At 41.5% G+C, this 16452-nt stretch overlaps 1 protein-coding gene and 1 long non-coding RNA gene across 3 annotated transcripts in view; one reads left to right on the forward strand and one right to left on the reverse strand.

The window, feature by feature from the left end:
- Positions 1-14637, reverse strand: part of LOC143784457 (uncharacterized) — a 36478-nt gene extending 21841 nt beyond the window's left edge. Inside the window, exons 1-2 of the long non-coding RNA XR_013217788.1 lie at positions 14548-14637; positions 12789-12847 (exon numbers count right to left, since the gene is read on the reverse strand). This is a non-coding gene — a long non-coding RNA (uncharacterized LOC143784457). The remainder of the gene's footprint in view (positions 1-12788; positions 12848-14547) is intronic.
- Positions 1-16452, forward strand: part of TLK1 (tousled like kinase 1) — a 309224-nt gene that overhangs the window by 165780 nt on the left and 126992 nt on the right. The gene's annotated exons all lie outside the window — the stretch shown is intronic.

Raw genomic sequence — 16452 nt, forward strand, 5'->3', positions numbered from 1 at the left:
AAAGAGTGGGTGCATGAAATTCATGTTATTAATTTATACCAATAAACTTTCTTTTTCTTGAAAGCAATTTTAAAAATAAAAATAATTAGATTAGAAGGAGGATAGGATCAGAAAAGTGCGAGTGACAGGTACGAGATTACGTATTACAGACTCACTGTCATATTGTCCTGTGTGATCTCGGGGTGGTGGATACTGAAACTTTTCGTCATGTTATCACCTTTCTTTGTATATTTTGAATATTTGCATGAGATTTTAGACAGATACTTGTATTTACTGTACTTTTTGTTCGTATTAAATTTTTTATTCCAAATTCAATGAAATAACTGTGTTTGAAAATGTGCCTACTTTCTACCTTCAGAAACTATCTATGTAAAATAATAATTTTGTATTTATTTTTAGAACTCAAGTTTTGTATGTGTGTAATATCTGCAGTGAAAGGGTTAAGATGCAGGTTTCCTCTAATATACAAGTATGAAGTTTTGACCCTTGTTCTAATAGCAAACCACCACCATTATGGTAAAGAAAGGGAAGTGCTACGGTCATCTATAGATATTGTATAAGGGCATTCTTAAAGAGGAAGGAAACTGATGAATTGGGGCTAGACTGCAGGCTAGCAGGTCGCGGAGATAATCATAACGGCAAAAATAAACCCTCTGAATCTGCACGGACCTCTTAAACAGTTCGTTACTGTACTTCTAACATAGAATTAAGAACTTTCTTGTTTTTAGGCCTCATTCAGGTGTTTTTTTTTCATGCATGTAAACACCATCATACACTATACGGCTGTCTGTGTAAAAACATGGATAGAACATGTTTCAAGATGCATGAAAATAACAAGCTTCGTTCTCTTTTATGTATAATAGTGTATTTATAAGCAATTTTTTTTTTTGGTTACCGGAAGTTCTTACAAAAAAAAAAAGAAAAATACAAACCGGAGTGTGCAACTTAGTGATCTAATAAACCGGAGTGTGCAACTTAGTGATCTAATAAACCGGAGTGTGCAACTTAGTGATCTAATAAACCGGAGTGTGCAACTTAGTGATCTAATAAACCGGAGTGTGCAACTTAGTGATCTAATAAACCGGAGTGTGCAACTTAGGCTACGTTCACATTTGCGGTCGGCGCCGCAGCGTCGCCGCATGCGTCATGCGCCCCGATATTTAACATGGGGGCGCATGGACATGCGTCGCCCTTGCGTTTTGCGCCGCATGCGTCCCTGCGGCGCCCGCGTCCGGGCGCAGAGGACGCAGCAAGTTGCATTTTTGCTGCGTCTAAAATCAATGAAAAAAAGGACGCATGCGGCGCAAAACGCAGCGTTGTGCATGCGTTTTGCTGCGTTTTTGTTTGCGTTGTGCGTTGCGGCGCCGACGCTGCAGCGCACAACGCAAATGTGAACGTAGCCTTAGTGATCTAATAAACCAGAGTGTCCAACTTAGTGATCTAATAAACCGAAGTGTGCAACTTAGTGATCTAATAAACCGGAGTGTGCAACTTTGTGATCTAATAAACCGGAGTGTGCAACTTGGTGATCTAATAAACCGGAGTGTGCAACTTAGTGATCTAATAAGCTGGAGTGTGCAACTTAGTGATCTAATAAACCGGAGTGTGCAACTTAGTGATCTAATAAACCGGAGTGTGCAACTTAGTGATCTAATAAACCGGAGTGCGCAACTTAGTGATCTAATAAACCGGAGTGCGCAACTTAGTGATCTAATAAACCGGAGTGTGCAACTTGGTGATCTAATAAACCGGAGTGTGCAACTTAGTGATCTAATAAACCGGAGTGTGCAACTTTGTGATCTAATAAACCGGAGTGTGCAACTTAGTGATCTAATAAACCGGAGTTTGCAACTTGGTGATCTAATAAACCGGAGTGTGCAACTTTGTGATCTAATAAACCGGAGTGTGCAACTTAGGCTACATTCACATTTGCGGTCGGCGCCGCAGCGTCGCCGCATGCGTCATGCGCCCCTATATTTAACATGGGGGCGCATGGACATGCGTCGCACTTGCGTTTTGCGCCGCATGCGTCCCTGCGGCGCCCGCGTCCGGGCGCAGAGGACGCAGCAAGTTGCATTTTTGCTGCGTCTAAAATCAATGAAAAAAAGGACGCATGCGGCGCAAAACGCAGCGTTGTGCATGCGTTTTGCTGCGTTTTTGTTTGCGTTGTGCGTTGCGGCGCCGACGCTGCGGCGCACAACGCAAATGTGAACGTAGCCTTAGTGATCTAATAAACCAGAGTGTCCAACTTAGTGATCTAATAAACCGAAGTGTGCAACTTAGTGATCTAATAAACCGGAGTGTGCAACTTTGTGATCTAATAAACCGGAGTGTGCAACTTGGTGATCTAATAAACCGGAGTGTGCAACTTAGTGATCTAATAAGCTGGAGTGTGCAACTTAGTGATCTAATAAACCGGAGTGTGCAACTTAGTGATCTAATAAACCGGAGTGTGCAACTTAGTGATCTAATAAACCGGAGTGCGCAACTTAGTGATCTAATAAACCGGAGTGCGCAACTTAGTGATCTAATAAACCGGAGTGTGCAACTTGGTGATCTAATAAACCGGAGTGTGCAACTTAGTGATCTAATAAACCGGAGTGTGCAACTTTGTGATCTAATAAACCGGAGTGTGCAACTTAGTGATCTAATAAACCGGAGTTTGCAACTTGGTGATCTAATAAACCGGAGTGTGCAACTTTGTGATCTAATAAACCGGAGTGTGCAACTTAGGCTACGTTCACATTTGCGGTCGGCGCCGCAGCGTCGCCGCATGCGTCATGCGCCCCTATATTTAACATGGGGGCGCATGGACATGCGTCGCACTTGCGTTTTGCGCCGCATGCGTCCCTGCGGCGCCCGCGTCCGGGCGCAGAGGACGCAGCAAGTTGCATTTTTGCTGCGTCTAAAATCAATGAAAAAAAGGACGCATGCGGCGCAAAACGCAGCGTTGTGCATGCGTTTTGCTGCGTTTTTGTTTGCGTTGTGCGTTGCGGTGCCGACGCTGCAGCGCACAACGCAAATGTGAACGTAGCCTTAGTGATCTAATAAACCGGAGTGTCCAACTTAGTGATCTAATAAACCGAAGTGTGCAACTTAGTGATCTAATAAACCGGAGTGTGCAACTTGGTGATCTAATAAACCGGAGTGTGCAACTTAGTGATCTAATAAGCTGGAGTGTGCAACTTAGTGATCTAATAAACCGGAGTGTGCAACTTAGTGATCTAATAAACCGAAGTGTGCAACTTAGTGATCTAATAAACCGGAGTGTGCAACTTGGTGATCTAATAAGCTGGAGTGTGCAACAAATAAACCGGAATCTAATCTGTATCGCCCTTTCCTCAAATAATACACTATTGAGCTTACAGTAAGGTCTCATTCACACATCAGTGATTTTTCTTATATGTCCAGAAAAACGGTCCACGTTTCATCAGTGTTTTTGATCAGGCTTTATTTAGTTTGGTCAGCATCAGTTTTTATTATTACTTTTATCAGTTTTTCTCGTATGCAAAAAAACAAACAAAAACCATCAAAACTGATGGAGGTTTGTGAAGCTTCTCCAATTGGTCAGTGATAAATGGACAGCATACAGATGGCATTCGAGTGCTGTCTGATCTTTTTCAAAGACGCCTAGACTTAAATTGCCAAGTTTGATCCGTGACTCAAAAAAAGTTATGTCCCTGTGCAGACATGTCGGTCCGTAAAAAAAAACAACAATGACGTGTGACTTATCACATAAACTATAATAGGTACAAGTTCCATCCACAAAAAAACACAAATAGAACTCGTATATAAAGGCTGACATCTGAACGGGCCCCAAAATGTTATTTTTGCATTCTACAAGTTTTGTGCAGTTTGAATTGCATTTGCAATTAGTGATATCGGTCTCAGTCATTAGAATTACATTACAAATCAATTCTTTGTGAAATTTTAGGCAGTAAAACCAAACTTGGACTTACACATAGCTTGTTGCTAAAAACAATTGCCAATTGATTTCTCTATAAAATAACTGTTTGTTAGATTAATCAAATAACTAACATCTTCTAAATTAGATAAGATTTGGTGCTTTATGTTACGGAATTTAGAACACATTCTGTTAGTCCTTAAAAAGGTTAATTTTCACCTTGATTTTTTCTCTGTAGAACCAGATACTGACAAACTATTTTTTTATTTTTTTTTGTAAGTTTAGACTTTTTTTGTGTTCTTATTGGGCAGCCAACCCTTGTCTGAGTTACTCTGACAGCATTTAGAAGGAGGTTTTAAAACGGCAAGATGAACCATAGGAAACGGAGATGAAAAGTTGACTGCTATTGAAGGCTGGTTTCACATGTCCGACATTTGTGGTCAAAGTATGGACCATGAGGTCCAGACTGACAGCTGGTCCCCTGCCCTGAAGCCTTGTGTAAACTGATGAAGCTGTTGAGTTCAGTATGTACATAGCGGTCCATACCTGGAGTGTGAAAACAAGCCCTTATTGTGCTGGGGAAGAAGGGGATGAGTTGTGTCCATCAGCTGTTGTCAGTAATGTATCCCATGATATTTAGCTCCAGCTATTTAATAGAGATGTTAGCTTTCTATTCAATCCTGCCTGTAATAATAATGAGATGACTGCTGAGAAGTGTTCTCTACTGAACAGAAAGTATCAGCCTAATATGTGGCCAATGTGTCATGTCAGACGCTGTTCAGACCAGGTCGTTCGACAGACAGCGGTAATTCCGCTTTTGACCACTATTTGCTCATTGGCGTGGATTTTGTCTAGCTGTTCCAGGGTTAATTTACCTGTTCCTCGGATTGGAAGCTGGGCCATGCCCATTGCCTTTAAATAGTTCTCCTGATCATTGGGCGTCGCCGATTATAGCTTCTGTCTTGTGCGTTGTTATCTCGGTCCGGAGTGGAGAGCTGGTTGTTGGAGATTCGTTGCTGGTGGTGTATTTTCCTTAGTCTTATTTACTCCTTCCTATATTTGTATTTATTTTGTCCTGCACATTTATAGTGTATTCCTGAGTGACTGCGGCGTGGTGTATATTTTCCTTTATCCTTGTCTGTGCTAACTGTGGGTATTGGTGTATTACCTCTTCACTGGGTGGTGGGCGGTTGGTTTCAGCCTAGGGTTGAAACAGGAGACAGGGCGAGGGTCGAGGCCTGGACATGCACACCATCAGTGTAAACTCCAGGTAGAGGGTCAGTCAGGATTTCCCTAGTCTGAGGGAAATTGCAGGGGCCCGGGTTATTAGCTCTCGCTCACCTAGTCTCCCCGTGACACAATGGTCATTGTGAAAACTGCAGAATTTCAGGACTATTTTTATATAGATTGTGGCATAGCTAGCCTTTCATAGAGACTGCTGCGTTTTGATAAAAATGCCACTGACCAAGTGAGGGGTTGACACGCTCAGCTGCTTCACCAGGTAGACACGGGAACAGATTTGGAAGAAGATCACCTGCTGGTTTATTAAGGACCGCATAAACCTTGGCAGGATTCAGCAAAACAAACAGAGCCTTTCTGGCATAACGGTAAAACAAACAAAGACACCGTTCATAAGAGTCTTTTCCTTGCAGGATTCCCCTGCAGATTACCTGCATAGTCCTCAGGTCCTCCTGGGGCTAAGACACAACCACCGCCTGACTCTCATGTCCAGGTATTTAACAACCCATGTGATGATCAAATGACTTTGACCTCACACAGGTCCTGTCAGGACTCTGCAGGTGGAGATATGGTGGACCTCCTCCCACCCGCTCTATGAAGGTCCACTAAAACCAGACCATAACATAGCTTTCAATTCTCTCAGCACGTAGTGCTGGTGGCAAAAACATTCTGGTTCTACATCACTGATCGCAGTATGCGCAGTGACACGTATCTCCCTTCATACACTGTGCCAGTGACTGTCACACCACTTAAAAACACCACGCATTCATCATCGTCCTCAGCCACATAGACTACAGTAGGGTGGAAATTTGCATCTCAACCATTTCTCCATTCAGACACAGCACTGCTGTGCAGGCAGGAGGAACGGGAGAACTCGGGATCTCCACTAAAAAGAGGGGCCCCAAGTGATAATATATTCTGTGGATAGCTAATACATTTTATGAAGAGGATTACGCTTCTAAAGGGATTGTCCAGGTTTGGGGCTCAAGTCTGCAGTCGCCATTCTCACAATGCACTGTCGGGATTCTTCAGTCCCAGGAGCGGGTGGTTATGTGACCACAATATGCGATTTGCATACTGCCGGCCACATTCCAACTAGATGTGTCCGATGTTGACACATTCCCTCGCATTGAGCGAGACCACTTATGTCTAGGCAGTATGTGACAGCATGTATGAAAATCACATACTTGTGGTCACACGTCGCTGGCTCCTGGATAGTGATGAGCGAATGTCCTCGGATAAGGCAATCGATGCATGTGTTGCGCCTGTCAAACTACCACGAGACATGCAGCTCCGGCAACTCGAACATAGTATTCAAGCACTCCAAAGATACTCTATTAGCACACGAGCATGCTTGGATATCACCTTATCCGAGAACGTTCGCTCATCACAACTCCTGGGGCATCCTGACAGCGCACACACTGCTCGCTGTCCGTCTGCAGTCACATAGAGTAAATGCTGACATTAATCCCCAAGCCTGGGCACCCCCATTTAAGCCTACATGGGTATAAGATGTAGTTACCTATAAATCTGCAATGCTGTAATCCGGACAATATTATTGTGAGCCAGGGGCCTCAGGAAGAACCAGTCCCCTTGAAGCCTTCCCCAAGTTTTTACATGGCTTTTGTTGACTTTAAACAGGTTAACTGGCCACAGAGGTGTGCAGAAGCCTCTATATCAGGTGGGGGAAACTTTGAGTGTATGTTAAAGGGGTTGTCTAGACAAAAAGAAAAGTTATCCAGGGATTTTAGTCTGTAAAAAATAACTAATTGAAACAGACCTACCAGCAGCCATCTAGAACCAGTGCAGGCAGCTCCATAGTCAGCGCCAGCACAGGAAGAGGATATGTCATTGTTCTGAGGCCTGTGATTGGCTGCAGCTGTCAGGTGACTTTAAACCGCGCACCATCAAAAAACATCTGTTGACAGCTCCTCAAGTCACCCGACTGCTGCAGCCAATCACAAGCTGCAACTGTCTGGCAGCTGATAGAATGGTGATATCTGCTATTCAGGTTCTGCCACAGAATTATGGAGCTGCCTGAGCTGATGGGTGCTAATAAGTGAGTATTAATTCATTTTTTTTGTTAAATACAGAACCAAACCCCTAGGTAACTTTTTTTTTTTTTAAAATAGACAACCCTTTTAAGAGAAGAAAGCTTCAATAATATAATTGTGTGCATCACGGATGTCTCCTTTAGAACTGGAACATGGCAATCAAGCGTGTCCTCTACAAATGGTCCTCTGTAGGCTGGAATCACATATGCAGTTTTTATGTCATTTTTAAGAAAGTTTCATTAATTTCAATAGTTGCAAACAAACAAAAAAACAAACACACTTAAAACAGCAATGAGTTAGTACAAGATCAATATGCTATAAAAATAAGTTATTTACATATACAAACCAGAAGTCATATTATTAAAGCCCGGGAGGACAAATAGATGGAGCAGTAAAATTAAAAAGAACTGTCTGGGTAGATAAGACATCAGGACTTTATATCAGAGACCCAAGCCATGAGCAAAACTCCACAAGTGTGCTGGTATCAGGCTGAGATGAAGGAAGGAAAAAAGAAAACACGTAGAACAAAAAAGGAACACAAGAAAAAAAAATTAACTACTGCAATACTTAAAAAATAATAATAATAATAATAATAATAATAATAATAATGATTTTATTTATATAGTGCCAACATATTCCGCAGCACTTTACATTATAGAGGGGACTTGTACAGACAATAGACATTACAGCATAACAAAAATCAAAGTTAAAAACAGATACCAGGAGGAATGAGGGCCCTGCTCGCAAGATTACAAACTATGAGGAAAAGGGGAGACACGAGAGGTGGATGGTAACAATTGCTTTAGTTGTTCGGACCAGCCATAGTGTAAGGCTCGGGTGTTCATGTAAAGCTGCATGAACCAGATAACTGCCTAAGTATGTAGCAGTACAGACACAGAGGGCTATTAACTGCATGAAGTGTATGAGAACATGATGAGAGGAACCTGATTATGGTTTAACTTATGTGAATGGGCCACACAGGGATAGTTAGGTTAATGCGTTGAGGCGGTAGGCCAGTCTGAAAAAATGCGTTTTTAGGGCACACTTAAAACTGTGGGGACTGGGGATTAATCGTATTAACCTGGGTAGTGCATTCCACAGAATTGGCGAAGCACGTGAAAAGTCTTGGAGATGGGAGTGGGAGGTTCTGATTATTGAGGATGCTAACCTCAGGTCATTAGCAGAATGTAGGGCACAGGTAGGGTGGTAGACAGAGACCAGAGAGGAGATGTAGGGTGGTACTGAGCCATGGAGTGCTTTGTGGATGAGGGTAATAGTTTTTGTACTGGATTCTGGAGTGGATGGGTAGCCAGTGTAATGACTGGCACAAGGCAGAGGCATCGGTGTAACAGTTGGTGAGGAATATAATCCTGGCAGCAGCATTCAGGACAGATTGGAAGGGGGAGAGTTTGGTAAGAGGGAGGCTGTTTAGGAGAGAATTACAATAGTCCAGGCAAGAATGAATGAGTGAAACAGTAAGAGTTTTTGCAGAGTCGAAAGTAAGAAAAGGGCGAATTCTAGAAATGTTTTTGAGATGCAGATAAGAAGAGCGAGCCAGTGATCGGATGTGCGGGCCTTGATGGTCAAGGGTCAGGAGACTATCCTTTAAGGGAATAGCTGATATATGCTGCCCAATCTACGATCAGCATGTATCACGCGGACAGTGGCTGAACGATTCCAGCTAAGCGTTTTTACTTATGAAACACCACGGCATGTTAGAAAAAAAATACTTTAAAAGTCGCCGGGGACCGAACTGCGCTGGATACTGGTCCAACAGGTGGGTGCCTGGTGGCTTCTCCCCGCGTGTGATTGTTTCCTGAAGAAGCGCTTGCAACCTCGAAACACATATTAAATATTAAATATTAAAACCGTAAATATATATATATTACATACACTATTGGATTGACGTCTTCTATAACTAAGCAGCGCTGAGGATCTCCACACAAATAAACCTCTTCTAACACGGATGCTTTTAAATTGTTTTTCTCTGAAACACTGCAGCATTCTGGACTTGGCTGAGATAATACAGCCAGTGCCTGATACATATTGGCCATAGATCGGGCAGCCTGTATCAGCTGTCAGGTTCACATTAAGTCGGTTTCAACACTTTTTTTTTCTTTAGCCAAATCCACAAGCGAATTCATACAAAAGGAAAATTTAAACGAAAGACATTCATATTTCTCCATGTGTTTGTCTAAAAAATGAAAATAAATTCTATGAAAACAGCACTAGTGTTTGTATCGTAAAAGTTCCTACTTTCTTGATTTAAGTAGTAATGTAATCCTGGATGCAGCACTAACCCATGTTCTTACTGTCCACTCAGAAAACGACATTTGTTTAAAATGTATTTAAATCAAGGGAAATTATTATCCACATTTAAAAGTTGCTTTTTTTACCACACAAACAGAACGGAGTGTTGTAGAAAATGGCAATTTGGGGTATTTTGATAATGTAAGTGTGTGATAAGCAGTAATACCTTTATATACCAATTCTATAAATTTAGGGCTGGCTCACACTGGCGAGAGAATCGGATGCTATATTCATATTGCCCTCGGCTCAAACTCTGCTGCAAGCGTAATCCGAGTGTCGTTTTACTGTGATCCGGTTCTTTTGCATGCGCGTAAGTTGGTTCGCAGGTGCGGAGAAGATGGAGAACTTACTTTCTCCATCTTCTCCATTGTGTGATTCGACGTATTAGAACTGCACTCAGCAGATGACATCCCAGTATTGCCCAATCTTTTGCACGCACCCATAGACTTGTATGGGTGCGACTGTCCAATATACACTGCTTTTTCGCAGCATGCAGCAATTTATTTTCTCTTGCAAGATCGGCACGAGAAAAAATAAAAAGCCAGTCGGCACTTCTCCATGGTTTAATATTGGAGCGAGTGCTATCCGATGAAATATCGTCCGAGTTATATGCTGGCTACTCGCCAGTGTGAGTGAGCCCTTAATTTAAAAGGCCAGTTGTTTGGTCCAACTATTTTTTTTTTGGGGGGGGAGGGGGGGGGGTGAGGGTTAATTAAATAAAAATACCTTGCAGTTTATTTCAAATATATATGATTAACTGTGTGGTATAAATAACATGATTAATTTGTTTTATGGCCTGGTCAGATTGAGGCGGTATCACATTTCTATTGTATGTTGTCTTTTTTTGTTACTATTTTTGCACAAACAAAACACTTTTTTTTTAAGTAATTTTGTATTGCCACATTTCAAGAGCTTAAACTTCTTTTTTAAATAGTTTTTTTTGAGGATGATAGAGCTTTTTTTTTTTCGGTGTGATGTTTTGTACATACGACTTTTTGAGCCCTTTTTTTTTTTTGCAGGTGAGAGGTACAAATAAAAGCAATTTTGGGATTGTAGGTTTTTTATTTTTTTTCATCCTGTAAGATAAATAACATAATAATTTTATAGTTCAGAATTTTATGGAGGCATTGATACTAATTATATATAGTTTGAGGGAAAATGGTTAGTTTTCTAACAAAAAATCTTTTTTTTTTTCTTTTGCATTTTTTTTATTGCCACTGTCTGACAGGTACCATCAGTATTGACCCTGATGGTCTCCAATGGCTGGGCTTCACAGGAGAGCACCTGGCTGCCGTGAAAACCCATGCGCACCCTGAGATTGTTTCACACTGGGATCTAAATGGTTAAACCGCAGCGATCAGAGCTAAATCCAGTCACTGCTGTTACAGACAGATGCTGGCTGTATAACAAAGCTAATATCTACCGCAGTTTTTCCCTAACTCCAGTCTTCACGGCCCCCAACAGGTCATATTTTCAGGATTTCCATACTATTATAACAATAATTCAGTCACCTGTGCAATACTATGGAAATCATGAAAACATGACCTTTTGGGGCCGTGAGGACTGAAGTTTGGGAAACGATGATCTAACGGATGTGGAGTGGGTTTAGCTACTGTGCCTCTCCACAATTGTGGACCCTTATTAAAACAACCGCTGTGTTTATTTCATTAAAATACTTTTAAATCATGTGTGTGTGTTTTTTAACCCTTTCATACAATTGGATTAATAATGGATAGGTGTCATAATTGACGCCTCTCCATTATTAACCTGGCTTAATGTCACCTTACAATAGCAAGGTGGCATTAACCCTTCATTATCCCATATCCCACCGCTACAGGGAGTGGGAAGAGAGTGGCCAAGTACCAGAATAGGCGCATCTTCCAGATGTGCCTTTTCTGGGGTGGCTGGGGGCAGATGTTTTTAGCCACGGGGAGGTCAATAACCATGGACCCTCTCCTGGCTATTAATATCTGCCCTCAGTCACTGGCTTTACCATTCTGGCGGAGAAAATTGCGCGGGAGCCCACGCCAATTTTTTCCGCCATTTAACCCTTTATTTTAGCAGCTACAGCGCCCACATTTTGCACATACACACTACTAACATTAGTAGTGTGGAATATGCAAAAAAAAGGGATATGAGATGGTTTACTATATGTAAACCATGTCTCATATCCTGTCGGGTTTGTGCAGGAGAAATGAAAAGCCGGCAATTGAATTACCGACTTTTCACAGATATCGCGCTGAATGAAATCTAAATACAGAATATATATATATGTGTCTCAATGACATATATATATATATATATATATATATATATATATATATATATACTGTATATATGTTTTCCCGAACATTTGAGCACATAAATCCATTAGATGTCGGTTTTGCAAGCCTGCGAGAAAATCTCGCAGTACGGATGCCATACGGATTACATACGGAGGATGCCATGCGCAAAATACGCTGACACACCCTGACTACGGATCACTATTTTGGGAACATTTCTCCGTATTACGGCCGTAGTACGGACGTATAATACGTGGCGTATTGTCTTACGCCAAGTGTGACCCCAGCCTAACACTGATGTACAGTTACGTCCATTTGCGTCAGGGTGTTAAATCTTGTAAGTTGTGAGATGGGGCCTCCTTCGATAGGATTTGTTTTTCCAGTATGTTCTGCAGAAACTCGATCTCAATTAAACTTTTGGGAATTTGGAAAAAAAAATTCAAGTCATGATCTTGCTCTCTTAGTCTTGTGCACTGTCTTGTTACGAGACCATCGCTATTGTGATTTGGACTGTGTAGCAATGTTTGGGTAGGTGGTTTATATTGAAGTACAATCCTACATGGATACCAGGATCAAACGTTATTTAGCAGGACTTTTCCCGGGACATCACACTTCCTTCTCTGCTTTACTTTCCATCAGGGCTGTGGAGTCGGTAAGCCAAACCACCGAGTCCGACTCTGACTTTGAGTCCTCAATTTCCCTGACTTCTCCAACTCTGGCCACACATCATTGGTCACTACTGAGCATGGACATAAAGTGCAGCAGAGATTCATCTCAACTAAAAGCCGAGATCCTCAGATCAGGAACAAAACAGACATTTATAGGACACTTCATAACTTTCCCAAATTATTATGAAAACTTTTACAGCGCATCTTGTACTGAATTACTGAACCCAATTTATTATATATTTTAGGAGTCAGTCCAGTTTACACTGACTCTGACTCCATGACTCTGACTCCATGACTCTGACTCCATGACTCTGACTCCAGTCCTGCTTACCATGATGTATCCTATTTCCATCTCTTCTCCATGCGAGTGACACACAAGCAACCGTCTACCTGATATAAAAGGAAACATGATTCAGCATAAACTTTTTTTTTTTTTAGCATTTTGTACTTTACAAGCTGTTTTGATGGCTCAGACAACACAGGGAAGCCTATGCCTCATTGCTATCAGTGAGCCTTGGTTGTTCATTATGTTGCCACCAGTCCTTAGATCACTTTTGGTAGGTACTACCTACATTTTAGACCTTTTAGAGATGATGTGACCCATCTAGTCATCACAATTTGGCCTTTGTTAAAATTGCTCAGATGCCTACGTTTGCTTAAATTTTTTGCACTTCCAACACATTAACTTCAAGAACAGACTGTTCACTCGCCGCCTACTATATCCAAACCCTTTGACAGCTGCCATTGTCACAAAATAATCAACGTTATTCTTTTCACCTGACAGTGATTTTATTGTCACGGCAGATCGGTATATATGTTCGCTCTCTACCAATCTCAAGAAGAAATGTCTGAGTTTTCTCCAGATTTCATTCTGAGAGTTCCATAGCGTGTGTGTGTGCAGAGCGTCGCTCATTCATCTGCTTTCTCCATTCTCAGAAAGCTGTGAGATGGCTGCTGGAGGCAGATGTCACGTTCTCAGCGTGTTAGTAAGGAACCGGAGAGCCATCTTGTGAATGTCCTGCAATTCTTACAAATCCTTCACCAGAACACTTCTTTGTTTGCGAGCCTCCATATTTATATATGATCATTACATTGTACTGGTTTCTATGTACAATGGGAGGTGAAGCGCTGGCGGCAGATTTCAGCTACTGTGTGAATAAAATATTGGTTTTGTTTTGGCAAATGAGTAAAACGATTAATTACAGAGAGACGTTCATTGCTATTTCCTGCTGATTTTTTTTTTTTTATGGCTGTCGTTTCATGGCAAGAGAAGCAAGTGAATTATTTGTAAAATTCCTTTAACCCAAAAGTAAGTAGATTTTACTTCTACTTAATTATTAAATACTCTGCACTAACTATGTTACATGTAAGGATCAAAAAATTAGCTGTAGGCCTAGAAAGTGGCACTTCCAATAATATATAGTCCTAGAAAAAAAAAGGGAAGTCATTGCCCAATGTTGAAAAAATAAATAAACTTTATTTACCATACATAGTCTAAAGTCCAATACATGTTGTATACATTATTTTAGTTGCACTACATGCATTTCTTCCTTGATAGAAAACCCAAAGGAAATAAAAAGGGTGTTGATTTAAGTAGATGAAATTCATTTGTATATAATAGACGTCTTCAAAAGAATGTACGTATAACAAAGTGCTTAGTGCAAGATACTATACCAGTAGGTCATGTATGAGACAACGTGCATCATAAAGTATGTGACCCACTGATGTAAACATCAACAATAAAGTGCATAAGGCATATCACAGCATCATAATGTTCAGACATAGTAGTCATATTCATAGCCGTTTAAGTTTCATAGTGTGTATATGGTGGTAAAATGTTGCTAGTGCAGAAATAGTATATATGCCGAGTAACTACCTATGGGTATAATCGTAAGAAGGCAAACATGAGTGACACATTAATAATAGTAAAGAGATCTGCAATACATAAAGTGTAGTTATGGACCCCGACGCGCGTTTCGCGTTTGCTTTTTCCTGGAGGGTATGTCTATGTTACATGTAAATTGGTTGTCTTCTTTCACCTTTTTTTTTCCCAACAAGCTCATTCATAACAATAAAATAATAAACTGTACATTATTCATCCTTCCCGGGTCCAGCTCGGTGTCTCCGCTGATACCCTGGTTCGTGGGCAGCTGAGGTGACATCAAGTTGACTTCGCTGCAGCCAATCACTGAGCTCAGTAGCTCAATGGAACAAGCCGCTGAGTTCAGTGATCGCCTGTAGCCCTGTCAAGGTGACATCACAATCGGCAGAGGCTGGGGCATTGGCAGAGAGGCAGCATTGGACCTTAAAAGGGTAAGCAGTGCTCAGATTCAGTTACACATGAATGAAGCCTGTAGGCAAAAAAAAAAAGTGATGCTGGCAGTCCCTCTAAATTGTCACTGTACTTTTTGAGAACTTAATATAATAAATGGGGCATCTAAACACAACTTTATGTAAGGGGTTACTTCCAAAAAATCACTGCAAAGTGCCAGTCACTAGGTGTCTTGTAACTTTGTCTGGTGCCTGTTGTTAAGGGTAATCCATCTCCAGCAGCAGAGACTCCAAGATGGATTGTAGAAAGTAGGGGTGGCTCTTTCATTGTTATTTCCTGTCTGTCAAAGATACTGATATAACCGAGAGGGGGGGCATTCTGTGGAGGCAAGCCATTGGTCAATTGGAAGAGCAATGCACGCTGGGAAATAAAGAAATAGAAGTTCTAGCTCCTAATAGTACTGGCAGAATGCACTGAAGAGAAATTGGCTGCTGACAAAAAGTTTGCATTGCAAGTTACAGAGCATATGAATAGAGGCCATTTGTGCAAAAATGACACAGAATTGCTGTGGATCTCGCTGTGGATCTTGGATTTTGCAGTGAACTTTTCCAGAGCATAAAATTATCCAATGTACATTATTTGATGTTGATTGTACTTAACTAGAATCCCCAGAACAAGCTGTGTATAGACATTGAGCCACCAAATGATGAACGATTTCAGCTCTGAGGCCTGCAGAAATTGTGATTTAGTATGTAAGGGTTGTCTCACCATAAATCTTCAGGACTGCACCACTGCTTTGCCTACTGGCATTTTGCTTATTCGGGGTGGTCTGCTCCTGCTTCACTGACAGTTTGGACAAGCAGCTCAGTTGAGCCGCTGGCCTGAATTATTGCATTATGAGGCGACTTTGGCTCTGCAACATTGAAGAAGAGTAGGGCCACTGAAGCTGGCTGGGGTCAGGAGCTATCCGAGCCCTCCAGTGATCTGCAAAGCTTTAGAGCAGCACGTACAAGCTCTATTGCTAAGAGTTTGTAAGTACTGCGCATGTTCGCCTGCTGCTGATACACTGAAGAGGTGGCTGGTAACCTAGTCAATGAACAGTAAAGATTAAGGAGGTTTTATAGAATTATTTTTTATATTATGTGGATCTGGTAGGATGGAGAATTATAGGGCCTTTGTTTATTTTTCCATTCATTATGTTTTTTAAAAATAACTTAAACCTTGAAAGCAGAACTGTAAATTCAGCTCTGGAACAAATTACAGTGTGTATCTCGGACACTTTACAATGAAGCTGTGTTGAGTTTCTCTACCTTTTATATATTTGATATCAATTTGTAACCTGCCAATAATTCACTCATAGGTGTGTATTAAAGGGAAGCTGTAATCAGGATTTTCCACTTTTATAGGGGATGTCCGGTCTAAATTTATGCGTGCTCTGTCAGGATTCTCCGATTCTGGGAGTGGTGGTAAGGTCACCACAAGAATACAATATGTTTACTCCCGGCCACATTCCGACTACGCTGTTTCCCGATTTGCCCATTACACTTGTATAATCGCGGCCACAATCCGACTAGATGGACGCGGCCTTGCTCAATACATCGCAGACTTGTGGTGACCTTACCACCACTCCTGGCGCCGGCACCAGAGAATCCACAAAGCGTGCAGTGCATATAATGTGAGGATTCACAAGTCTGCTTCTTACTTCTGTGATCCTTGCTTACAG

Source organism: Ranitomeya variabilis, chromosome 7, assembly GCF_051348905.1.
Source record: "Ranitomeya variabilis isolate aRanVar5 chromosome 7, aRanVar5.hap1, whole genome shotgun sequence".
Classification (NCBI taxonomy): domain Eukaryota; kingdom Metazoa; phylum Chordata; class Amphibia; order Anura; family Dendrobatidae; genus Ranitomeya; species Ranitomeya variabilis.